Here is a 27,922-nt window from a genome sequence, read left to right as displayed (position 1 = left end):
CTAACTCATTCAGGAGCCCTAATAAATGCATATATGTTTAAACCCTGAAGGCAGAAATGACACTTCAATACTTTCTTGAAGGTAAGGCCTTACGCCAGACTGGGTATCCCAGCCTCCACCCTGGGCCCCTAGCATGATGTGAACTGCTACATCACCAGGCCGGGTCTCCAGGCTGACACGTGTGACAAAGTGCCTCATTGTTTATGATGGACGCTTGGTCCCATTTGCGGTCCAGGGGGGAGTATCAGGCAGGGCTGCTCAAGGCACGACATTCAGCCGCCATCATCCCTGCTGTCCCTCCCAAGCCCCCGATCATTAAAAGCCTGTGGACTTCTCCACCAGGCTCCCGATCTTTTTCAGAGGACCAAGCTCTCCTCCCTGTCCCAGAAGCCTGACCACCTGGAGGCTTACTGTTTCTGGAGCCACACGTCTGAATAAAGGAGGAGTAATTCTGTAGGTGGTCCCACTTCCACGAGTAGGACGTGGCAGTTGAGATTCTTTTCCACAGAAGGAACAGAGAAGAGGCTGGTGAGTTTTCCAGACGTCCATGCTGGTCACAGCAGGCTTGCACCAGGAGGGTCACTAAATTCCGGTGCTCATTCTGGGAGCTGGGGCATGCTGCTTCCTGCCCACGCAGAGCTGGCAACAAACTCAGGAAAGGGCCCACACTCGTGAAGCTTCGTAAAACCCCCAACTAGGGCTCTATGAGGTGATGTGTTTTCCCAAACAGTCCATGAGAGACACCCAGAAGTGGAGAGGAGAGCCATCCCTGGGAAGGACTACAAAGAGTTTCATTCTGAGTTCCAGTTGGAAGACTCAAAAGGCAATGAAGTCACCCGTGAAACTCCTGGGATTTTTTTCTAGAACTGGAGACACGGATGTTTCACCTGAAACTATCTGTGTGTTTTCCTTAGTTCACAATTTCAAAATGCCTTGGAGAACTCAAAGGGGAAGTTCCTGCAGCTCTCTGGGTCAGAAATGGAAATGTGCTAGGGGTGACTAATAACTCTCCGTGGCCTGACCTCTGGGACACGAAAATGTCTAAAAATTGTGGAAAGGCAGCAACAGGGAAAGTGTCCGTAGGCTGACTGCAGTCTAGGGCAAAGGCCACAGCTCGCTCCAAAACTGCACCAAGGGAACATTCATGTTGGCTTGCCAGAGAGAAGGCAGTGACTCACCAGCTTTTCAGATGAGCACAGACACTTCCTAAGCTGATGCAGTTCGAACTTACTCACCAGGCTGACCCTAGCAGTCCATGCCGTGGCATCTGACGTAATACTCAAGACATGGAGAAGCACAGAACTGCAGAGAGCCGACAGAGCATCGCTTCTGTCTGGGGCTGTTTGTTCAGCTGGCAATGGGTACATACAATGACCGACGTCACGGGTGGGTCAGGTAGCAAGCAAACGAAAAAGCAATGAAATGACTGTGGCAGAACATGAGGATGTCGTGTACAGCGAGGCCTGGTAAACACACACCAAAAGGTGGGAATGGAGAGGAACAGTATATTTTTGTGCGTGTGGTTTGGACCTGAACTGGTCCTAGGACAACCAGAACTAGATTCTCTTTGTGTCCAAAGGAAAATGAGCGGTAGGCCAGGGCTTGAAATGCCAAGAAGGATGAGACCAATGTTCAGTCTGGAGAAAAGAAGACTGAGAAAGACAGAAGTCCTCAAGTGTTTGAAGAGCCATCGCGAGAAAGAGAATTTGACCGTGCTCAGAGGAGGGAGCAGGGACCACTGTGAAATGAGGCAGGGAGATTTTAGCTCCCTAAATTTTCTAATAATTAGATCTCTCTGAAGTGGAAGGAGCTGCCTGGAGAATAGAGCTTTTCTGCCAGTGGGTGTGTGTAGCAGAAGTTGCACGCATGTTACGATGACTGCAAAGGCCCCCATTCAACCCCATCTGAAGTCTGGATCGAGAATTCGGCCTCGTGCCTTCCTCGATGCCAGATGTCAGACTAAGGCCTTTGGTTACATAAATGGAACCCTCACAGAGCAGGTGTCATCATTCCCCCCATATTACAGATGAAGAAACCGAGGTTCAGAGAGGCAGAATAGTCTGCCTAAAGTTGCCCAGCTATTACTCAAATATCGCATGCTCCCCATCACACTAAATGAGCCATTCGTCTCTAGGCCCTTAAGGCAGAAAAGGTATTCTTTTTAAATGTTACCAAAATCCTACATTCCTAAAGTCATAAATGAAATTCTCTCAAGTGTAGAACCTAATGATTCCCCAAGCGTCTGATGGCATGCCAATGGACCCCTCTGCTGGAAGTCCTCTGGTTTTGTAATTAACAAGAAGAAATAGAATGAACAGGCCCCTTCTGAAACTTCTACTAGGAATCTCAGAAATTAAGTTTGTGTTCTTCATACCATAAAATCAATGCAACACTATTTCTTAAACTGGTGGTTCATATGTTTTTGTTATTACCATGCTTGTTTTGTCTTGTGACTGCGGGGGCTCTACGTCAGTCGTTTTCGAAGTGTGGTCTAGGGACCGTTGGGGGTCCTCAAGATCCTTTTAGAGGGTCCACAAGCTCAAAGCTATTTTCAAACAAATGTAAGTACATTGTTTACCCTTTTTGACTCTCGTTCTTTTCTCTCCGTGATGGTGTTTGCAGAGGTTATGTGACCTAAGACACCACAACAGATTGCATAGAGAAGCAGATATGAAAATCCACGTGTCTTCAATGAAGCCAGATATTAAAGAGATTTGCAAAATCATAAAGCAATACCATTTTATGCAGTAGTTTTTTTGTTTTGGAAAATAGTTATTTTCCGAAAAGTTACTTATGCTAACATGCAATTGTTTTATTATTTTAAATAAGTTAATAATTTTTTTTTTAATTTCTCAGTTTTAAGTTCTAATATCATGAGTATCAATAGACACAACGGCCATACACAAGAGCTTTCTGTGATCCTCAACAAGTTTTTAAGAGCATAAATGTATATGTGACATGGTTTATAAACTAAGAATTAGTTTAATTAATAGCAATTTGACTTACTTTGCTTTGAATTTCACACACCATAAAAGGTGTTTACCTGGCCTCCATTTCTAACTATTGATATCCACCCTATCATCATGCCTCTAGTGGCTTCCAGGAATCTGAACTCTCCCTGTCTCTTGCCAGATAGGCTCAGCCAAGGCACCCCAACAGAATGACAAACCTAAGGTCTGGTGGTCTAGTAACTGTACTTGTACTTCTGTTTTACAGATGATGCTAACATTTGAAGGTTGTAAGGTTGTAAGGTTGTAAGTTTATTACTTGAGAATGTATCCATTTCATCTCATTGGTGCCTCCCTCTGACTTAACTTCTTGGCCATCTGAAAAATATGTCATTTGAATCACCATGTCACTGAGTCCCTGATGTTTCTTGTTATTCTACATGCTATATTCAAGAACTTGAACACTTTGAGATTTTACCCTATTTGCAAACTAACAATTTCGTATGACCCAATTTCATGGATACTGACAGAAGACATGAAACTCCTGAATCAGAAACAAATGACTTTATTACTCACAGTAATAGCAATAGTCTTAGTGTCACCATTTGGGCAACTTCTCCACGTCCAAATTCCCACAAGGCAATGAAAAAAGGCCAGGTGATGCCTGCACACACACTGAGTTGAGATACAGGAGAGGAACACTGAGCTGAAGGAACCCAAATCTTTTATAATGGGCAGTAAACCAGGCTGATTTTTGTCCCAGAAAAAGACATTATCTTTATTATACTGGATACACCCTCAATCATCTGACACTGTTTACTATATAAACATCCTTGAATAGATAATATAAAACAGAAGCCGTTAGTACCTCTGCAGATAAGACATAGAGAAACACATGAGGAAGTGGAGAATTGTCTCTAACAACCACTGCTTCCATTAACACACAGTGACCAGTTCTGAGCCCAAATTTGCATCATTTTCATTTTTATTTTTTTCTTTTCCCCAGTCTTATGAACAGGCCATAAGTCCTTCTTCCCCTGTACTTATTCAGGTATAATTATCCTTCTGAAGAGTTTTCTGGGGTTTTTTTTTTTTTTTCCATTTCCAACCAATTCAAGGTAGATATTTGGACACCTTCTCCATGCCCACAACAAAATTCAGAAACAAATCTATAGAGATATCAAAATAAGAACTAAAAAGGGGAGGGGAGATTGCAAAGTAAACACCAAATGAGAAACTCATTCTAGAGGGGCTTGGAAGGATGTGGATAAAATGATTCCCTGCCCTTTTGAAAATGGGCATTCTTAATTTTGTGTAAAGAAACTTTCTCCTACACCAAAAAAATACGATGTTCACTCCAACATTCACCTTTTAAAATCTGCTTACATTTCTGGTAGCATGCCCAAGGAACTGTCAATAACAACTTCTTCTGGAAAGAACAACTCCGGACCGAGAAGGAGAGAGCACTTTCACTTTATTGCATTCTACTCTGTTGACTTATATGATAATAATTTAACATTTTTATTTGGCGTTTGCTTTATTGACCCCATTGCATAGGCTATCTGGCCATGGGCTTCCCAAACTGAAGCTGTTCTTTCTGTGCATCTTGACCCAGCAACCTGTTTCACATCTTCTACCTAGCTTAGCAATAAGCAAAGGAGATATCATAAATGTTTAATATGAAGAACCCTAACACAACAAATCCATTGGAGCAAGCCTGCTACTCAAAGTAAGCTGAGAATTGTTTCAAACCAATTTGTCCTGGATACTTTTCTTAAACCGTCTCAAAAATGCAGACAGACCTCACCAAGACCAGGGGAATGGAAGGTGACAACACTGGACAAAAGTCTCTGTATTCAAGACAGAAATACTATGAACTTCACATTACCTCTTAGAACAAAGACAACAGGTACTCTAACAATCCTTGAAAGTTTAAGGAGACACTTCTCATGAAAGTCAAGACTTATCTATCTTTGTTATCTCCTGGAAATTAGCAATACATTATCATGGAAAGAAGCTAAAGTGGGGGACCATTAACAGCTGGATTTGCAACCCCAATTCACCGTTAATCAGTTGTGTAACCATGAGCAAGTTACCTGAACTCTCTGAGTTTCTATTTCTGTTCTGCAAAAATGGGAATAAACACTTCCACCTTTAGATAAAGAGCTTGGCACAGAGCCTGGCACACAGTGGGCGTTCAGTAAGGTGTTGTTGTGTTGACTGGCGAGGATTACAACTCATTTGTTCTCCACAGTGTCAGTCACATTGTGAGTCATCAGCTCATGTTTGCTGACGACAGTTTGTGCCCTGAATCAGAGCTCAGTGTCCACTTAGAACAGGAAGCAAAGTTGGGTGTTAAGAATGTAGATTCTGAAAAAAAACAAAAAAACAAAAAAAGAATGTGGATTCTGCAGTCACGCCGCCCAGGGTCAAATCCCAAGTCCACCATTTCCTAGTTGATAATCCTGAACACATCCGTGACTTCTCTCTGCTTTAGTTTCCTTGTCTGTGAAGTAGGGGAAAACCAGCCTCACACAGTAAAATGTTGGCTTGCTTGCTACTCAGACAACACTAAATAATAATACAAAATAACACTACTAATTTGTATTATTAGAAGGGCAAGTCCAGGAGTGAAGCCGAATCATTCCCCAAACCTGAAATTCAAAATGAATCAGGAAATGCAGAGGTCACTTTTGGAAACAGAAGGGTCTCGATGACTCGGGTATTTAGAACTTTCTGAGAAGAGGCAGCTGCCGGAACGGAAGGGTTGAACTCCAAAAATTTCCTGTGTTCTTTTTGTGTGTGTGGGAAAAGAAACTGATTATCTTTACAGTACGTTTTCTAATAGTCCCGCATATGAGCCTCACATTTATATAGCAGGTCCTAAACAATCAAATTTGTTGATCTGCTTTTCGAAACGCAGCACGAGAAGAGTTTAAACCATTACCTGCTAATGCGAAGAAGCCCTTGGAAGACCTCAGTAACTTCAATTGAATCTTTCATAAAAATACTCCAGGACACCCTTGCCATTCATGAGTAATGTAAGACCCACAAATCCTCAAACCGTTAACAACACAAACGACACTGGAGCAGACGATGAGCTTTTTCATGCATCACGTTTCTTTGAGGGTCACGTTTTCTTTGCAGATCCCCAAACCACTTGTTAACTGTAATTTAACTTGAAGTAAGTCTTGCCACATTCAGTGGAGATTTTTCACAAAGAAACACATCCTTTTTCAACTCATAGAGCTACTGAATGCACCGTGAACCTGCAGCCACGCTCCCCGCGTTCAATTCCTGCTCATACCTCTGCCGGAGGGACTGTGGGCATGCCACTCAGAGTCTCAGGACCTCAGGTCCCACATCCCACCACAAAATAACAGCCCCTACTTCTCACGCTGGTTGTGGGATCAAAGCACATAGACCTGTGGTCACAGCCCCACCTGTGTAAAACCTGAGCCTTGGACTTAGTTTACTACATGATGTGAATCTTCTGTCAGCTCATAAAAATAAAAAGGTATCGTAAATCTGCAAATGTCATGGTCTAACCAATAGCTAGTGGAGTAGCTCATATGTTCCAGGTGCTATGTTATTAGTTCTAATCTCTGCAGCGCTGCCCTAAGATTATTACCTTCATGTCACAGAAAAGGCAATTGAGGTGCAGAAAGATTAATTACCTGCAAAAGGTCGCCCAACCAGAAACAGCTGAAGCAGTGCCACCCCACTTCTGCAGCCTGATGCCCTTTGGTTAGACCAGGTGGTCTTTCCATTAACCCTCATTCCGCAACCTGCATGGAATACCTACTTTGTAAGCAGACCCCGGTACCACACAGCTGCACAGACCCGGGCCCTGACCCGAAGGAGCCCCGTCCCCTCGGTCACCGTTTACTTCTCTTTCCTAATAATTCACGGAGGGCACAGGTGACAGAGTTTTTCATACCCTTGATTCGTATGCTCTACAATTTGTTTGCCTCGTTCGCTGTTGCCATGCAAGATACGTCGCCACCCGCCAGGATGAATTCACAATGGCGTAGGGTGTCTGATAAGGAATAAGCTTTATTGGGGAAAGGGAAAATTAAATAGGTCAAGGGTCAACAAGAGAGAAGGCATGAGAGTTTGCTTCAAGAAATAGGCACCAAACAAAAATAGAACAAATGCAAGCAGATTTCACAGAGAATATAAGAAAGCCAAGGGTTTTGGACGTTGGGAGTTCCAAGAGCATGTTAAACAATACAGATTATTAAATCCAGTCACCTCCACATCAAGTCTCTTCCCCAGAAGTGCTCCAAATCAGTGATTTTTACCAAGGGATCCAAGAACAAACAATTCACACTGGCAGGGTTTGATATTTGCAAAACAATCAACATGACACGTCACATCAATACGAGAAAGGACAAGAACATAAGATCATTCCAACAGATGCAGAAAAGCATCTGACAAGGTACAACATTCATTCATGATAAAAAAAAACCCTCTGCAAAGTAGGTCTAGAGGGAGCACTCCTGAAGATAGTGGAAGCCTTCTATAAAAAACCCACAGCCAGCATCATCCTCAATGGGGAAAAGCTGAGAACTTTCTCCCTCAGGTCAGGACCATGACAGGAATGACCACTCTCACCACTCTTATTCAACATAGTATTGGAAGTCCGGGACACAACAATCAGACAACAAAAAGAAATAGAAGGCATCCAAATCAGTAAGACATCGGGCTCTGTGCGGACAGTGACGAGTCTGCTTGGGACTCTCTCTCTCCCTCTCTCTCTGCCCCTCCCCTGCTTGTGCTCTGCCTTTCTCTCTCTCACTCTCACAAATAAACAAGTCAAAGAGAAGGCAAATTTCACCTCTACGTGGATCAAAACTGGGCTTTGGGGGCAAATTCTTTTTTGTTTCATCCGGTACAGTAAAAATGAAGAAATAAAACTCGATGTTGGTCTTCCACTCTCCATTACCTTCCCATTCGCCCACTTCCCCAAAAGAGTTTTGGGTGGAGAATTAGGATACTCAAGGCTAATAATCACAACATTCACCCATCTCAAAACAGAGTATATCGACCAACTTGTTAAGGTGCCAAGTGGAACACAAAACAAATTAAGACTTCCAAGTAAAACTATCACGGATGCTCTGTGCGTGGGTTGGTTACGATGCGCTCAGGCCATGAGACAGAGGGGAGTGCGCCGCATGGCTTCTTCAGAAGCTTCTGGTTCTATGAGGTTCTGTAGCACAAGTTCTGCCTGGCCAGGGTGGTTCCTTATATTCCTAGCCTTTCCAGGATTGTGTTGGAGAGAAAGACCTGGAAAGTCTGACAGTGAGCCTGAATTTTGAACACTCAGCACTAGATGGCACCAAATATTTGTCGAGGACCTGGTTTTTCTATGTAACTCCTCTCTAACTAGCAAAATGCCATTGAACTTTTTGGCGCAATATTTTTTTTAACTCGTTGGTATCCCATCGTGACTTTTTTTAAGGGTAATTCTATCATCGGCACCATCTAAGCCTGAAGCGGATGCAGGAGAAGGCTGTGAGAGCCCAGTGTGGAAATATGATCTCCAGGTATGTGACCTGGCTGAGGAGCGGCTCTCCGTAAACCCTGGTTATCAAATGTATAAATAACCCAGTTTCATACTTCAGACTTCAAAGGCCAAGAGCAGAAGGATGTATACAAGTAAAAGAAGCAGCACAATTCAGTTCAGAGTAACACCGTTCTGTGTTCAGAATTTGTGAAATTTCCAAGGTTGAGTCTACGCCTTTCTGACGATAGAAGAAAGTCAGGTTTTAACTGGATCGCAATGTGATGCACGGGTTATTGCTTCTCTTGTGTTTTCTCCTCCTCCTCCCCAAAGACCTTTTCTGAACGGCCAGTTACAAGGGCATGAGTCAAGCCAAACACATGGGTCCCTGGCGGCCAACGAAACTTGGCCTCTTTCATTTACTTTGGGTGCTAAGAATGACACTCGCCAAATAAGTGCGCGGCCAAAACTATCTATAACTCTCCAAGTCTCTTGCCTGAGCCCAAATGCCCTCCACGCGAAAAATAGTAACAGCTAACATTTCCTGAACACCTTACTGCATGCCGGGTGATGTGTTAAGTCCTCTGAACGCACACTTCATCCTATAAGAAGCCTTTGAAGAAGGTAATATCACACCCATTTTATGGTAAGTGAAGAGAGGCTTATTTACATAACTTTCCCAGACTCACACAGCCAGGACATAGAGGGTCTGGGTTCAAATCCAGGTTTAATGACCGCCCCCCCCCCCCCACAGACCAATAAACTGCCAAGAATTTTTTTAAATTCTTCATGGAATTTTCCAGCAACACAGCAAGTGAGGTTAATAAGGGCTAATGCGCAGGGCTGATCTTGGACTTTTTCTATAGTCTGTCTGCTCTGTGGCCTCCAAGGGGCCCGATCATGTGGCCCTTTATAAAGACCGTTATAGTACCTTAGATAAGCTGTATCCCAGAGAGCTGGGAAATGGAATATTTGCTGTTGGGATGTGGGGCCCCTTCCACATGCGTGTGCATCACGTGAAGCCTATGTGAGCATCATGATTCCTATGTGAGAAAGTAGACTTGAGTAATGGAGTGCCTTAGTAACTGAAACGGTTTCGAATTTGCTCTTTGAATTTGCGTGTTGCAAGGGGAGTCTGGCAAGATGGTGAAACCTGTGCTCCGGTTGGAGTCTCCCCCACAGGCCTGCCCCCTGCTGGCTCCTTGCCTCCAGGTCCTTGGCTGCCACTTCTCCCTGCTGTCCCAGCACCCCCCAACCCCACCTCCACCCCCACCCACCACCCCCCCACCACCCCCCCCCCGCTGCCGGCCACCCCCCCCTCCACGGTGGAGGCCTGGCAGGGGCATAGGCGTAAGATATACATGATTTATGTGCCTAGTCACACAGCGGGGCCCTGGGCGTCTGGGAGGGCCTGTGTTCACCCTGCAAGTATCCAGTGCCTGAGGGAATGAGATATTAAAGAGAAAATAAAAAGCACCATGACAGGTTGAGAGAAAGACTACAGAAGGAAGGAAACCGTCCCCCCCCCCCCACATTCATTTTGTAATGTTTATTTATTTTTGAGAGGCGGGCGGTTAGAGGCAGAAAGAGAGGGAGACACAGAATCCCAAGCAGGCTCCAGGCTCTGAGCTGTCAGCACAGAGCCCAACGCGGGGCTCGAACTCACGAACCATGAGATCATGACCTGAGTTGAAGTTGGATGCTTAACCGACTGAGCCACCCAGGCGCCCCTCCCCTCCCTGCTCTTAGGCCAAGAGGCCCCGCATTTTCATTTTGCACCTCACCCCGCCTCCTTGAGTTGCTCAAGTTTCCAAAAGCAACGCAGAGCCAGATGGGCCTTTGAACGGGGCCATTGCACCAGGCCAGGAAAGAGCTGTTGTCTTACAAAAGAATTCAGTCAGGCTTCCTCAAGCAACAGCCTCCCTTGGGGCATTTAGGAACAGGGTCTGGTTAAGAAACACGTTTGTGCCCATCTAGAAGGAACGTTTCTCATGACCGGGATCTTAGCCTCTTTTAGTCACTGCTGTATCCCCAGTGCCCACAGCAGTGCCTGGCACATAGTTGGTGCTCAAAAAAATACTTGTGGAAGAAATGAATGAATGACTGCTCAGGAATCGCTCTATGGGGAGGTGTTCTTCCAGAAGGCATGGCCCGTATCTTTGTTCCTATTCCCCTTCGAGCTGAGCGCTTGGCCGAGCACCGGGGAGGGAATCAGGTTCGTCCTCGCTGGTGGCTCAGTTGGCCCTCTGATCAAACAGGCAAAAGTCAGCCATCTTTTCACCCAGGGAAGTCTCACGCACTGGGTCTTTATGGGCACCCCCTGCACATCCGATGGGTGCAGAGGGCCCCACACAGTGCTGTGATTGTCGTGCAGATGCTCACTGATGAATGACCAGGAAATAAGTTGTGGGGGCGGGGGGGGGGGGGGGGGTGGGGGGGGGGTGGGGGGAGCCTCCTCCAGAAGGAAGGAGAATTGCTGGCTCTTCCCTCCGCCTCTGTGTGGCCAAGTTCCTATTCGCCCTGGGGGGAGGAGTTGGGGGGCCAGGCACGCCCAGCCACGTGAGGCCTCCAAGAAGAGCAGCCAGGGGCAGGAAGGGAGGAAGTTACAGCGGTGAGCCACAGGAGTCACAGATTTCACAGAACATGGACGCAGCTCTCGTCAAGGGCTGACCACAGAGCCGTAGGGGCTTGTGCTCTTTGCCCAGGTTACCTGAAATGTTGTGCCCAGAGGGCAGTGACGCACAGAGGAGTTTCAGCAAGCGTGTCTGGGGGGGCCAGCCACCTGTCGGACTAATCCATTTCTATTGGAATAACGTTCAGTTACCTAGAACTGTCAGAACAAAGCCTTAATTGTGCCACCCCCCAACTTCATACAGAACTAGATTTCCCTACCGCTGGGGGGATGAGGTCGCCTGCTCTGGAAGACAGATAGTAAGGCCCCGTGCTAATGCCATTTAGTGTCTACAAACTTAATCATTTTCCAAATGAGAACATGCCCATCAATTGTTCTCCATATTCACTGGGGGGCAAAACAGAAGGAAATAGGTTAACAATTTTGAAAAGAGACCTTGAGTAGATTGAGCAGGTGCTTTTTTAACGTAAAGATGACTAATACACGGAACAGGTTTCCAAGAAAATTACAAAACCCCCCTCACGAGACAGACAAGGCAAGGCGCTTGTCTATTCATTCAACAAGCCCCTAACAAGTGCATAGCGCGAAGCTAGGTGCTAGGGCAGACATAAAGGAATGTGAAACAGGGACAAAAGGAGAGATGGAATTCATAGGCGACACAGTGGAAAAAGCAATCACGCCTTTACTCAACGTACGTGTAAGTGCATGCCATGCAAAATATACATGCAAGGCTCGAGAGCAGGTTATGAAATTGAGTAAGAGTCCTGCTTCTAGGTGGACTAGAAGTCCTGAAACCCTTGTGCTACAAAACCTAAAAATTTTTAGATAAAATATAAAGTCTAAAATTTTAAATGAGTGGATAAGCTCGTAAGAAAACTAAGGGAGCTCACACAAGAACAAGATAGGAGAAGCACAAGTTCAAGGAGGCAAGACGACAATGCCGCTGGCTAATCCAGCCTAACCTCTTAACAGTCTCGTTTCGGGACGCAGGAGACAAGCCTTGTGCACCACTGAAAAGGAGTCAAATCAATGAACACCCCCCACCCAAACGCGAACACACGCATGCACGCACACACACACACAGCCCACACCCAGGGAAAGGCCGGATCCTCAGGAAAGGGTGAAGTGAGAAAAAAGGAAATCTACCTCCCAGAAGCACAAAGCAAAGACTAGGTCGATCTCTGCACTGGTTCTAGGGTAAGGTTTTAAAATTCTCCCTGGGTACTCATAGCCACTGATAAGCCTTCAGGTCAGAAGGATTTGCACAGCCTGGAAAAGCCACAGATGGAGACTTTTTTTAATTGAAGGACAGTTGGCACGCAATCTCGTATTAGTTTCAGGTGCACAGCATAGCGATTGGGCAACTCCATTCATTACTCAATGCTCGTCACGGTAAGTGTAGTCACCATCTGTCACCATACAACATAATTACAATATTGTTGACCATATTCCCTATGCTTTTCATCTCTGTGACTTATTTATTTTATCACTGGAAGTTTGTACCCCTTAAGCCCCTTCACCTATGTCGCCCATCCTCCCCCCCCCCCCACCCACTCTCTGGCAACAATCAATTCTCTGTATTTAAGATTCTTTGTTTTGTTTTTTAGATTTCGCATATAAGTGAAATGATATGGTATCTGTCTTTGATTGATGTATTTCGCTTAGCATAACAACCTCTAGGCCCATCCATGTTGTCAAAAATGGTGAGAGACTTCTGATTTATTTTATTTTATACTGTTTATTTATTTTTGAGAGAGAGAGAGAGTGCAAGCTGGGGAGGGGCAGAGAGAGAGAGGAGACACAGAATTCGAAGCAGGCTCCAGATTCTGAGCTGTCAGCACAGAGCCCTATGTGGGGCTTGAACTCATGAACCTCGAGATCATGACCTGAGCCCAAGTTGGATGCTCAACTGACTGAGCTACCCAGGGGCCCCAAGACTTCTGATTTTAAGTGGACATAGTTTGAAAAAGTCTTCAGTGCCAGGAAGATACAAACACAAATCCTTTCTGATAATGAACTTATTCAAATTAATTAGGCATTAAGTAACTCCCATAGTGCAATGACAAATATCATGGGCTCACACTCAAAAATGATGACATACATGAGGACACAAGACACCATGAGTAAGAATGAGCAGAAAGAAGAACAGAACATCTCCAAAAGCACTTTAACATTGCAGTTAACTAAAAATACTAATTGCCATAATGAAAAATTGAACAGCAAACACCAGACTAGACACAAATAAACTGGAAGATAGTTCTAAATAAAATACCCACCATATACCTTAGAGGGACAAAAAATGAAAAATGAAAAATATTAAAAAAAAGACTAAGTGACATAGCAGAGCGAAAGGGCAGTCTGTAGAATCAGGATTTAGAAAGCAAAATGAAGAAAAGAAAGAGAAAAGAAAAGAAAAGAAAAGAAAAGAAAAGAAAAGAAAAGAAAAGAAAAAAGAAAAGAGAAAGAAAAAGAAAAAAAAAGCAAAAATAAAGAAAGTAGGAGTGAGGCAATCTTGGAAAAGTTAAGTCTGAGAATTTCAAAAATTGATATCACATATTCAATAAATCCAGCAAATCCCAAGCAGAATAATTTTTAAATGCATGCCTGTAGAGATTTTATGCTAAACAAAACGAAAACGAAAAGGCCTTAGAAGAAGCCAGAGAGAAAAGACAGATAATGTACAAGGGAATGAAAATAAAATGAATAGCTGTTTCTCAACAGCAAAAGTAGAAGCCAGAAAACTGTACGTTAATATCCTCAGTATTAATGCTGAAAAAAGTGAATATCAACTGAGAATTGCCTGCCCAGTGAAACGATCTTTCAAGAAAAAGAGTAAAAAAAAAAAAAAAAAAACAAATGGAGACATTTTCAGAAAAAAACAAAACAAAAAAAACACACCTGAGAATGATTACCATTAACAGATCCTCAAAACCAGCTCTTAAATAGACTTTAAGAAAAAAGGTATGATTACAGAGAGAAGGCCTGAGATACAAAATTTTTGTGAGTAAATAAAGTGTAGGGAAATTAAGTGGGGAAATGTTACACAAGCATAGACTATATGAACCAATACGATATTTAATATGCGAAGTCCAAAATGACTGAATAGCTTTAGCATATGAACTAGGAGTAAATAGATTGATGTTAAAGCATGCTAAGGTTCTTTGATTTGGGAGGAGAACAAAGTTGGTTAACTAACTTTGGGTTCTGTAAAGTATTCATGTTAAATCATCAAAGGCAACCAATAAAAGCAAAGATAACTTACCAATGGAGGGGAGAAATGAATGAAAAAATGCCCTACTCCACACGGACGAGTCTCAAAAACATAATTCTGCACCAAACCAAGCTCATACAGAAGAAGCTGATTTATATAAAGTTAAAAAAATAAAGTAATACATTTCTTGTTTAGGGATACATGAAAATTGGGAAAATTACAAAGAGAGGCAAAGAAGTGGTTAACAAAAATTAGGATTATAGTTAGCTCTGGGAAAGGAATGTAGAAAGATATTTGGTAATGTTTATTTCTTAACTTGGGGTAATACATGCATGTTCCTTGTTTTATGTATTCGTAGTATTATTTAAACTGTACATAGGCATTCTAGATCTGGTTCTAAAATTCAAAATGTGTTCCCATTTCAATGAGCTTGCCAACTGCTGAAAGCCACACCACACCAAAACTCAATGGTTTTAAACAAAAATCATTTCTAATTGCTCTCATGCATCTGCAGATTCTAGGGGCTCAGCTAATCCCTTGGGTTTGACGAGGGACAGAGAAATACGCCCTGTTGCTTGGGAGGAACTGTAAAGTCAGATGACAAAAGTTATTAATAAAGATGGAAGTGAAAACTTGAGGTCAATAACGCACCGTATCACAGCTCTTAAGAAATTAAGAAGTTCAATAACTCAACACATTTATGTCCTTCTTTACTGTGGTAAAATACACATAAAATTACCACCGTTCACCATTTTTAAGTGTGCGGTTCAGCGTATTAAGCGCACTTACACTGTTGTGTGGCCATCACCACCAACCATCTCCAGGAGTCCTTCCAACTTGAAAAACGGAAACTCTCTACCCATCATACACGAATTCCTCATTCGTCCAGCCCTCGGTCCCTGGAGACCACCATTCCACTTTCTGTCTTCACCAACTGGATTACACTAGCAAGGCACGTCCTATAAGCGGGATCATACGTTTGTGTGAGTTTTTTGTCTTTTTGTGACTGGCTCACTTCACTTAGCATAATGTCTTCCAGATTGATCTACGTTGGAGAGTGTGTTGGCATTTACTTCATTTTTTAGGCCCACATTTCATTCTATTCACCTGTCAGTGGACATTTAGGTTGCTTCTACCTTTTGGCTACAATGCTGCTCTGAATGAGGATGTACAAATATTTCTTCAAATCCCTAATTCTATTTCTTGGGGGTATATACCCAGAAGTGGAACTGCTGGATCAGAGAGTACTTCCATTTTTAATTTTTGGAGGAATCCCCATTTTGTTTCCCATTGTAGCTACACCATTTTACATTCCAACCAAGGGTGCACAAAGGTTCCAATTTCTCCCCATGCTCACCAACACCTGTTAACTCTTTGTTTGTTTATTGGTGGTGATGTTTTTATAGTTGCCATATAATGAGTGTGAGGTAATATCTCACCGTGGCTTTAGTTTTCCCATATCCAGTGATTAGTGATTTTGAGCATTTTTTTATTTTTTTCTTGGACATTTGTATATTTTCTTTGGAGAAATGGCTATTCACGTCCTTTGTGCATTTTTAAATCAGGCGTGGGGCTTTTTGTTGTTGAATGGTAAGAGTTCTTTATATATTCTGGATATTAGTCCCTTATCAAATAAATGATTTCCAAATATTGCCTCCCATTTTGTGGGTTGCCTTTTCATTGTGTTGTGTTCTTTGATGCACAGAAGTTCTTAGTTATGTGGTTAACTTGTCAAAATTATTGCCGAATCTAATGCTGTGAAGATTTTCCACTATTTTCTTCTAGGAGTTTTATAGTTTTAATTCTTACATTCAGGTCTTACATTTAGGTTTTTATTTTTTGTATATGGCATAAAGATCCAATTTTATTCTTTTGAATGTTGATATCCAGTTTTCCCAACATCATTTGTTGAAAAGACTGTCCTTTCACCCCTTGAATGGTCTTGGCATCCTTGTCAAAAGTAATTTGACCGTATGTAAGGGTTTATTTCTAGGATCTCTATTCCATTCCATTGATCTATATAACTTTCTGTAAGCCAATGCCAAACTTTAAACGTTCTGATTCCTGTATTTTTATAGTCAGTTTTCAAATCAGGAAGTGTAGGCCTCAAACTCTGTTTTGTTTCTTTTTTTTTCCCAAGCCTGTTTTGGCTATTCAGGGATTAGCCAAAATCTCTCTTGAGATTCCATATGAAGTTTAGGATAGTTTTTTTTCTTTTTCTGCAAAAATGTCGTTAGAGTTTTGATAGAGATTGCATTGAATAAGTAGGTCTCTTTGGGTACTATTGAACTCTTAACAATATTTTGTCTTCTGATTCATGAATATAGCATGTCTTTCCATATACTGGTATCTTTCATTTCTTTCAGCAATATTTTGTAGTTTTTAGTGTACAAGCATTTCGCCTCCTTGGTTAAGTTAATTCCTAAGTATTTATCTTTTTTGATGCTGTTGTAAATGAAACTGTTTTCTTAACTTCCTTTTTGGTTTGTTCATTGATACGTTTACTTCCTTTTTTTTTTTAAGCATGGTGACTTAAACATATGCCCAAGTGGGTCATTCATCCGTGTACCAATTATTTCTTAAGTAAAAACAAAATGTTAATATTGAAAGTAGATATATTGCATAGTTATACAGCCCTTGAAGAAAAATAATCTATAATTAGGTATCTTAACCACAATGAAAATTCAGGCCCCCAAATTTTACAGGCACGTTTTACCAATTATTCAATTATTCAAGGATTCAAAAGGTTGAATATACCAATTGTTTCAGAGAATATAAAATCAGGAAAACTCCCTAACATATTCTATGAGTTTAGTATAACCTCATCATTACCAAATCACACATAAGAAAGAAAATATGACTCCTGAACACAGATGCAAATTTGTATGCAAAATATGTGCAAAATGAATTCAAGAGCATATTTTTTTTGAGAGAGAGAGAGAGGGAGAGAGAGAAGGGAGAGGGGAGGGGCAGAGGAAGAGAGAATAGTAAGTAGATTCCACACCCAGTGGGGAGCCCAACGAGGGGCTCAATTCCACAGCCACGGGATCATGAACTGAGCCCAAATCAAGAGTCAGACACTTAACTGACTGAGCCATGCAGGTGCCCATAATATATTTTTAAAACATACCATGACCACTGAGTTTATTCCAGGAATGCAGCAAGATGGCTTAATTTTTAGAAAACATTCATATATTTCACTACTAAATACATTAAAGGAAAAAATTGTATGTTTATCTCATAAAAAGCCTTTGATCTTATAAAAACGTTTGATAAAATTCACCAGCAATTCATTAAAAAAAAAAAGGTCTTAGCAAATATATTAGGATCCCTGCACACTCAAATGGGGTAATTTGAGAAAAATTTAATGACTTGTAATGGCGAGGGCATAATAAAGAAAAATCAGTTGAGATATTGTATCTTTTTTTAAGTGTATTTATTCTGAGAGAGAGAAAGAGAGCGTGGAGGAGGGGCAGAGAGAGAGGGGGAGAGAGAGAATCCCAAGCAGGCTCCACGCTGTTAGCACAGAGCCTGATGCAGGGCTCAATCTCACAAACCATGAGATCATGACCTGAGCTGAAGTCAAGAGTCGGATGCTGAACCAACTGAGCCACCCAGGTTCCCCGAGATACTGTATCTTTTAGGTCAAGTTCCCTTAAAAGGCTTGAGACAGGGGTTCAGGTACATGTATTTACTGAGAGTGTCCTCAGGATAAAAGGAGCGAGGGAAGCAAGGAAAGAAGGTAGAAAAGATGTGATTTACCTAGACTCTGGCTTCAGTCTGATCCCGTAAGAAGTTCTGCAGCATCAATTGCACTGCAGTTGGTCCCACCTTTAGGCAGCCCAGGGAGTCAGATTTTTGTGCCCCTGTTTTACTCGATCTTTGGCTATAGGCTGCTCCAGCAGGGGGAGGTGGGAGTGAGAGTTTATTACATCTCTGGCAAGGCAGTTTTTCTTAGGCCAAAAGTAATTCTACCTGTTGAGGACATAAGAGTCATTGGTTGAAGGTATGTCACGCATCCTGCAGCGTAGTAATCTAGCCTCACAGAGGTCCACTCCAAGTTGGAACCTTAGCTACAGCTTCAAGAGGATGGGGTGCCTGGGTGGCTCAGTCGGTTGAGCATCCGACTTCGGCTCAGGTCATGATCTCACAGTCTGTGAGTTCGAGCCCCACATTGGGGTCTGTGCTGATGGCTCAGAGCCTGGAGCCTGCTTCCGATTCTGTGTCTCCCTCTCTCTCTGCCCCTCCCCTACTCATGCTGTCTCTCTCTGTCTCAAAAATAAATAAAAACATTAAGGAAAAAAAATTTTTTTAATTAAAAAAAAGAGGCCATTCCATCACCCTTTTGGGCTAGCCACTTCTGAATGGTACAGAATACAGTAGGACCTAAAGTCATGTGCCCATGATCTGTGCCCGTCATCACACCTACTTTGTTATCAAATGAATCCCTTAGTCCAAGACAATATCAAAAAGAATCCCATATCTATAGACAAGACATTCTGTGAAATATTGGATAATGGTTCTGTTCAAAGTTCTATAGACAAGGAAGGCAACCCGATGCCCCCGAAACATGACGCTCTCAGTCAGGGAGAATTATTGTCCTTTCTGGGATTAAAGGGGGTTGATTAATCAACTTGCCACCAGGGATTGGTGGTCTCTCCAAAGGCTGTTAGTATATGAGAGGCTCAGCACTGGTCTCTGTCTCTGTGAATGGCAGATCAGACACTCACCAGTGGTAGTGGCTGGGTCATCCTTGGTGACAGGGAGTCTAGGATGCTGTACTAACGTGTAGCCTACATCTGTCTACCAGCTGTACTCTGAGCCTATTTCACCACATCATTATATTGAGGACAGGAACTAGTTGGCATTTACTGGCCAGGCAATTCTGTTCACTTGGTAATTTAGTGCCTCTTCTATGGTGAATGCTCTTTTGAGACCATTAACAAATGATGCAAAGATTCTCACATTTGGTGCCCCCGACCACACATTCATCCACATTCCTCCTCTCCAGACCTGCATATCTTCAGTCTTATAACCATGCTTCTCCAAAGCCCCTGACCAATCGGCAAAGCGCTTCAGTTCATGTACATCGTTTCCTCTTCGTTTTGCTCTCCTCACAGAATAGATGCCCGGGTGGACTGCTTGAAGCTCTGTCTATTCAGAGGATTTTTCTTCACCATTCTTCAGCTCCACTCCTGAGTGCTACTCCAGAACAGCAGCGGCCCACTCTCCGAGTGCCCCATCCTACTGTGCCAATCCATCTATGAACTGAACCTAAGCCTTTTACTATAAGTTGAGCACAGGGAACGTCCACCCTGTGGACCACTCCCAGTGAATGCCACAGGTGTGAGCTGAGAAGACGGTGTTTGGACCAGCCCTTAGAAAGAATGAGTATCTTTCAATTGCAATGATTAATAATAAACATGTTTCCTATAAAAAAATTTTTGAGTGGTAGATGACATGAAACTTACATGTGCCTCTGGACTTTCTCCACCTCAATACAAAGGATTCCTGCTGGCCTATCTGACGTTAAGACTTGGTGGGTCTGACTATGCCCAACTCGGGATGGAAAGTTTTGGCTTCACGATCATTTGGGGTCACATTGTTGGACTCTGTCTTTACCAGGACCCAGAAGCACATCAGGGAGCCCCTTTTCAAATAAGTAGAAATGTCCTCTGCTCTAGATAGCGCGTGCTTGCTGCAGAATCTTAGGAATCTCTAACCTCCTTCTAAGACTTGTTAAAGGCTCCAAAAGATATCTTTATCAGTGACAAAGACTTCTGGCATACTGAAGATCTTCTGAGTCATATGTCCTAAATTTCAGGGCTGCTTCTAATGCATCCTAGACCTGCTACGGATTGCTTTTTGAATCTGGACTCTATTCGAAACCAGCAACATCCCACATCATGTGGGTCAGAACAGTTTTCTCAAACGTGGAAGATGCTGACTCTAAAATTGAAGAGAACTACCAAGCACCGTGCTTCGTCTCAGTGGTAGGAAGCACAAGGCACAACAGCCTGTCCTGTCATGTTCTGGACCACAGAACCACTGAAAACTGCACCAATGTGGCCGGTCCTTGAATTTTTTGTAGGATTTTTCTTCCACCCTCTGGAGCCCATATGCCTTACCAAAGCACCCTGATTATCTACCACTCCTTGGTCATCTGATTAGCATGATGTCATCGAAGAAATGAACCAGTGAGGTTTTCTGTGCGATGTCCAAATGGTCCGGTTTCCTTGGGACAGAAAGCAGAGAAATTGATGTAGCCCTAAGACAAGACCATGAATGAATGTATCCTGTTGTCCATTCTTAAGTGGATGCAAAGTATTTCTGATCCTATTTTCCAACAAATATCAGGAAGGATGCATTTGCCAGATCAATAGCTGGTATACCAGAATCTGTCCATCTGGTTTAATAGATTCCACATCTGGCCCAACAACTGCAGCTGGGATTTAAACTCGGTGACGTTTGCATTAGGTCACCGTCATCCGTGCTAACCCAACTATCTTTGTAGGGACTAGAGTGGCAAAGGAGAGGATATGATGAGGATCACTATTCCTGCATTCTCTGTATCTGAGGATGGCAGGGATCGTCATTCCCCTCATGATTTTAGGGGATACTAATTAGCTTTTTCGGCTACAATAACTCTTCCTCTAAAATTCAAGAGACAAGTGTGAGTTCCAAATACTAGCAGGTGCTTCGTTCCTATCATACATTCAGGAATCCAGGACGTAACCGCTAGGTGAGTCTGTGCACTTTGTGGACCCACTGTGAGATGGACCTAAACTGGGACTCCATTTATCACCTAATCTCAATGTGCCCCTACTCTAACACAGGTCCAGGAAGGCAGGAAACAACTCAACTCGGTCTTGTCTCCAATAGTCTCCCAAAGAGGTGAGTGTGCCACTTTCCTCAGCATACGATTACCCAAGCAAATGCTTTAAGGGAAGGACTAGGCAAATCATTACTTTATTCAGATACCATGATGTTTCGGGATCCTTTAAGGAAACGTGGCCTCCCTGTCAGCTGATATTTTTTTAAGTCTAAGGGCATTTCAAGTCCAGAAACAGAGAAAGGGGCTCTGACTTTCCATTGTGGCAACTGACCTCGGCCTTCTTTTCACTTATTGTTGAGGTCCTTTGATTTTATATATTGAATAACATCTATCTCTCTTGTCCTAGGACCAACATCCTCTATTAAACATCTTTATAGACCTCTGTGGATGAAGGCCATTCCAACTCTGCTCCCTTCTGGTCATTACATTCACCTGGCTTTGGAGAGTTAAATGTTGCCAACTGGCATCACTTTGGCTCCTAGGGACCCCTATTCTAGAACAACATCTCCTCCCATCAGCCCTGGCCCAAGAAGATAACCTTCACTGAGCTTCTCAGCCATGTCTGTGCTCCCCTAACCAGCACATTCCTTATTATCTTGGTAAACAGGGTCTCCTACAGGGCCCCTCAAGAAACAGCATCAGCTGGTGGTTTCCCTGTCTTAGCAAATCTCAGCAGGAGGGCCCATCTCTCCAGGCCTTTTGGTCCCCTTCCTTCATAGTCTCTATTTCAGTTATCATGACCCAACACTTTTCCTGAGCAAAGTCATCCAGGCAAGTCTTTGCTTTTGGGCCCTCAGCAGTGTTTTCACTCCTATATAACAGGAGAGTGTCTTCATATTGGCAAACACTCCCTTTTCCAGTCTTACACTGATCCACCTTGACCCTGCACCCTCAAGAACTCTTCCACAGGTGCACCGAGAAACATGAAAAGACATAAAAGCAAAAAGACCAGAGGCAACCCAACTGTCCCTGAATGGGGGAATAGATAATGAAATGACAGTCTTTTCTTTTTCTTTTTTTTTTAAAGACAGTATTTTCTTATAATGAACTGCTTACCCATTACCAAGACCAATAAGGAAAATGAACAGGGGCGCCTGGGTGGCTCAGTCAGTTAGGTGTCCGACTTCCGCCCAGGTCACGATCTCGCGGTCCGTGAATTCGAGCCCCGCGTCGGGCTCTGGGCTGATGGCTCAGAGCCCGGAGCCTGCTTCCGATTCTGTGTCTCCCTCTCTCTCTGCCCCTCCCCCGTTCATGCTCTGTCTCTCTCTGTCTCAAAAAAAATAAACATTAAAAAAAAAAAAAAAGAAAATGAACGAAGTGCAGATACGTCAGTATGAATGAATCCTCAAAGCTTTAAAAGCAAATCGCTGAAGAATACATACAGTATGACCTTGTTTTTATAAAGTTCAAAATCAAGCAAAAGAAACAATGCTTACAGTTTGATGTAAACATGATAAAATCTAGAAGGAAGCAAGGAAATTCAGGAAGATAACGCTGGTAGAGGGAAGGACATGGGGTCAGAGAGGAGCCTCATTAATAATATCAACCTCATTAGGGGCACCTGGGTGGCTCAATAGGTTGAGCATCCGGCTTCGGTTCGGGTCATGATCTCACGGTTTGTGAGTTCGAGTCCCGCATCGGGCTCTGTGCTGACGTCTCAGAGCCTGCAGCCTGCTTCGAATTCTGTGTCTCCCCTTCTCTCTGTCCCGCCCCCACTCATACTCTGCCTCTCTCTGTCTCTCAAAAATAATTAAATGTTAAAAAAAAATTTAAATAATAATATCAACCTCATTAATAACATGTGTATTAGATTTTTTCTACATATATATTAGTTCATAATTTTGAAATAAAAAATAAGACTTATTAGACACAATCATTTGCCTCAAGCTGCTCACAGTCTCGGAAGAGAAGTCAGACTTATAAAAACAAACCCTAATACAAAATATAGAAGAAAATTGCATCAGGGAAAAAAAAGTAACTAATTATAACTGGGAAGATCAGGAGAAACTGGCGGCATTTGAAGTAAGCTTTGAGTACATTTCTAAGGAGTAGAGGGAGAGAAGAAAGTTCTCTCCGAGGTATGAGCATATGAGGATAACCTGCAGAGAATGCTGGGAAATGAGGGACATGGTCCACGTTTCCATCTATTTGCTATTCCTTCCACCTTCACCCCTTAGAATAACTTCTACAACCCCCAGGGTGTACTCATTTTCTCCAGTGAAACAGAAAAAGCACAACTTTGAGCACAGAGAAAGGTGGTTTGAATTACCTTCCCACCATTCACCAACTCTTGGACGCTCCCCCGTTCTCCTGTGCAAAATGGAGACATAGTTACCAAAGAGTTATCTCGAGGGATGAAAAACGTAAGGAAAGGTTGGCTCCTATTCTCAAGACACATTTCTGTCAGCGGCTTGATTTCTATCATTAGCTGGATTTTATCTTTCAATTCTATGCAGAACAGACATTGTTTCCCTGACCTCAGAGAGAAGGTGGCCTCAAAGCCCACCCAGCCATGACGTATAGCACCGGAGGAGAGTTTATTTGACCTCCCTGAGCCTCGGTCTCCTTCCTTGAAAAGCAGGAGGAAAACTGAACCAGGGGTAGATAAATCGATTTCATCCCACTCAGGGGTAGATAAAGCGATCACGTCTCACTTGCCATCGGTAGGCGGTGGCTCTCTGGTCTGAGCGAGGAAGGCTTCTGAATCTGCCTTTAGCTTCTGTGAAAGAGAAAGTCGCGGCCAATTCGCGTCTGATCAACGGGCCTTGAGCAAGAAGGACAGCAAGTCTGCCCTCCTTCTAAATTGCTGTGGAGTCAGACGCAAAGTGAAACCGCTAGTCAGCTGGCCAGACAGTCCGAGTGATAAAGGTTATGATGAATTCCCTGCTCCCCCGGCATTTCTCGAATCTAAGTAAACAAGTCAATTTATGGTGTAGGCTGATTTCATCCCCAAAATGAGTGTCACAAAAAAGCTGAGTGTATTTTTAGGAAACGGCCCCTTTTTAGAGAGTTCCTATCTAAGGTGATGTCATGCCGAGGCTTCCAGATGAAGAGGAATCTTTTCTGGAGGAAACTTCTGACCTTTAACCAGGGGTATTCGATAGCCGATCCTCATTTCAACCGGGGCCTCTGGGTTCCAGCTTTGATAATCAATGCCCATAACAGTTCGATGTGAAACTCTGATTTGGTATATGAGTCACCATAGGCCAGTGTGGGACAGGGGAATACCCTGTCCACTAGAAAGAAAAGTCACTGCGGCACGGGGGGGCGGGGGGTGTGGGGTGAGTCAGACCACAGCTACTCTTGAGAACCTTCATGCTGATAATTCACCCACTTATCTCAAGGAACCGAGGGGCTTTTTCCTTTAAAACAAAACAAAACAAGAAAAGTTGCCAACACCCCAACTGGGATTTCAGAAGCTAATTTCCAATTTGCTCCATTCCACATTACTTTGAGGGAATCTTTGGTTTCTTGGTATTAACATCTTGTTACGGGACAGTTTTAAGTGCTATGGAATCAGAGGGAATAAGAACACAAACTGCCTGTACTGATCCCTCAGCTTTGGCCGTTTTGAATCCATGGACGGTCTGGCTTTATCTCTTCCCCCACCTGCTGCCCACCCCATCCTCTGGGTTCTTTCGAAGTAAATCCAGCATATATCATTTTATCGGTAAATTCAGTGGGGTTTTTATACTTGTGCTTCGCAAGTTGAAAAAGCTCTACCAAAACTTATCCCCCATCTGTTACCACACCCTCTTACAGACCTGGCTGCAACCTGTCCCAGGTCACAGGGATAGTAAGTGACAGAGCCAGAGGTTAAACCCGGGAAGCTCCAGCTCAGACCAGCAGATAAATTATTTAAACTCAGAGCCCTCATCTAATTACAAGCGACTCTTTAATAAAAAATACTGAGGGGCGCCTGGGTGGCTCAGTCGGTCGAGCTTCTGACGACGGCTCGTGTCATGATCTCGCAGTTCATGAGTTCAAGCCCCGCGTGGGGCTCTGTGCCGACAGCTCGGAGCCCTGAACCTCCTTCGGATTCTGTGTCTCCCTCTCTCTCTGCCCCTGCCCCGCTCTCTCTCTCTCTCAAAAATAAATAAAACATTTAAAAAAACAAACAGTGAATGTGGAGAGTAGCTGCTAGCTTGCATAATACAGTCAACCAATATTTCTAAGCACCTACTATGTTCACAATAAACACTTATATATAAATAGTGTTTTGCAATGTACAAAGCCATTTATTTTTTTAATGTTTATTTTTGAGAGAGAGAGAGACAGAGAGACAGAGCGGATGCATGAGTGGGGGAGGGGCAGAGAGAGAGGGAGACACAGGATCTGAAGCAGGCTCCAGGCTCCGAGCCATCAACACAGAATCCAATCCGGGGCTCGAACTCATGACCCATGAGATCATGACCTGAGCCAAAGCTGGACGCTTAACCAACTAAGCCATCCCGGCGCCCCCGTTAAAAGCCCTTCAAACTTCCAGATGGCCCCTGAGAACTATTACAGTGTGTATCTTATGAGGTAATAAAGTTCTGAACAGTCAGCTCAAGCTCTCTAAGTTTTGCTGGTAAGCGGTCTCAAACTCTGACTTCAAGGGCAACTCCCCTTCCAATATATAGGTCATGTGTTGCTGTCAGCAAAAGTAAAGCCTGGAAAAGCAAAAAGCATTGTACAAATGTAAGTGACGTGCCTCCTTCGCTACCAACAACGATCTACTGAACAGAATACGTGAACAGCGAGCAGTGTTTCCCAAAGGAGGGCAAACAGAGTATCAGCTCCTGAACTCACTACAAATTATTTGTGAGTATCTATCTGAAGGCCTCATCTTGTGGCTGACTACACCAGCAATTCAGACTGTGGTAACACGCTGAAGTCTGAAAAGACGAGATGTGCTCTAGCGAAAATGAGAGCCCCCACAGGAAATTCTGCTTTACTGAAAACCACTCATCTCCAGCGTGGCTCTGCCCCCCACCCCAAGCCCCACGGCCTGGTCCCTCCCCTGGGAGGAATGGGTTGATTGGGAAGTTAGACATTACACCAAGCCACACGGACAAAGCCTGTCTGAGAAGCAGCCTCAAGAGGGAAGAAAAAAATGCATTAGATAAAGGAAACTCAAGAGGCCACAGGAAAAAAAAAAAAAAAATACGAGCACTGAAATGGCATTTCCTGTAGTTTCAGGGAAACATGCACTGTCGTCATTCTGTGAAACCTCATCCACTATTCTGCTTGCGGGCAGGGAATACGAGGAGAAGCCTGCCGGTGTTTCCTGCCTCCTCCACTCCTGCGAGCTCACAAAACCACCCATCAGAATCTTCTACCATGAGGCCTCTTGACCCAAACATTCAAGCTACTCTTTCAACAGAGTGCTCTTTCTGCACACCAAAAAACAATGCGTGGGTTAGTTGTTCAGTGGACCCAAAGGAAAAAAATGTTTGCTTCACTGATGTACTTGAGACGTGTTGCCTTGAATTACTTTTGCATGGAATACTTAAAATATATTTCCAAACGGTCAAACGTCAACCATGCGCACATTTTCAAGCAATTTAGGGTGTAGTATGTTCTAGTGAACGAATTCCTATCTTGCAGATTTAACCAAAAAGAGCCCTTTGAAAAGTCTTAGTTATTTTTTCAAATAAGAGCTAAATAGTCAGTCCACTTGGTAAGTATCTTTGGCTGTGATTTTTAATTTTTTTTTTTTATTTTGACCTAATTTTCCCCCAGATACAAGCCAGAAAAATCTGCTTACATGAAGATAGTTTTAAGGCGACAGTAAAATTACCAATTCCAATGAGGCAGATAGGACATCGTGTCTCCTACGAGAAGGGTCTAAGTTATGATATGTATCTTCCAGGAAGAGACCATGAGGTGGACGGGGTGATCAAAGCAAAAGACATTGCCGGAAAGTCTACACTGATAATGAATCTTGTTTATGAGTGGCATGACCTTGTTTGCATCATTGATTTTTGCTTCCAGTCCTTAGTGGTCATTTCCTGCTGGTTTCTTAAAATGAAATGACCAAACCATCCCAACCTCATTCCTGCCCCCCAAAAACTAACAGCCTCAATTCAGTTTTGTGGTTACTGTTATCCCATAGGTTCTAATCAGACATTTTTTCCCCCTCACCTGAGCTTAGCAAACTTGCTCATTCCTGAGCTGTGGAACCAGCTGGGGACCTCTTACCTCATGGATACATGAAGGACCAATAAACATTTAATGAGTATTTGGAGTTTAGGCTCTATCCTGAAGTTGATTTTTTTTTTTTATGGTGGAAAAAAAATGTATATTTAGATTTAGCCAGCTGGACTCCATCTCAATGAAGCCAATTTTGTTGGCGGAATCCAAAGTGTCATAGTCGGGACTCAGCCGAACGTATGCCTTCTTCTCTCCGTTGGGCCCGACCCGGGTGTTGACCTTGGCCACGTCAATGTCATAGAGCTTCTGCACAGCCTGTCTGATCAGGTGTTTGCTGGCCTTGGCATTGGCAATGGATACAAGTGTGTTGTTGTCTTCTATTTTCTTCAGGGCTGACTCGGTGGTCACAGAGAACTCGACGATGGCACAGGGCAACTTGTTTCTCTGGAGGCACTCTTTTAAGGATATTTGGGCTGCCTTTGGAGACGCCATCAGAATGGCCATCAGAATGGCCATCAGAATGTAGGTGATAGGCTGCTCTTCCTTTTTTGTGACTGTGGATGCCGTTCAACACCACTTTCTTGGCCTTCAAAGCCTTTGCTTTGGCTTCGGCTTTGGGAGGGGTAGGGGCTTCCTTCTTTGCCTTCGGCGTCAT

The 27,922-nt window shown here is 43.4% G+C and overlaps 1 pseudogene; it reads right to left on the bottom strand.

Annotated features, from left to right (window-relative positions):
• Positions 1 to 244: 244 nt before the first annotated feature.
• On the bottom strand, positions 245 to 27,922 carry LOC128775010 (60S ribosomal protein L23a-like; annotated as a pseudogene).

The sequence above is a fragment of the Panthera pardus genome, unplaced genomic scaffold (genome assembly GCF_024362965.1).
Source record: "Panthera pardus isolate Hobbes unplaced genomic scaffold, ASM2436296v1 HiC_scaffold_6, whole genome shotgun sequence".
Taxonomy (NCBI): domain Eukaryota; kingdom Metazoa; phylum Chordata; class Mammalia; order Carnivora; family Felidae; genus Panthera; species Panthera pardus.
Note: the sequence above shows the minus strand (reverse complement) of the source record. Positions and strands in the feature narration are given on the sequence as shown.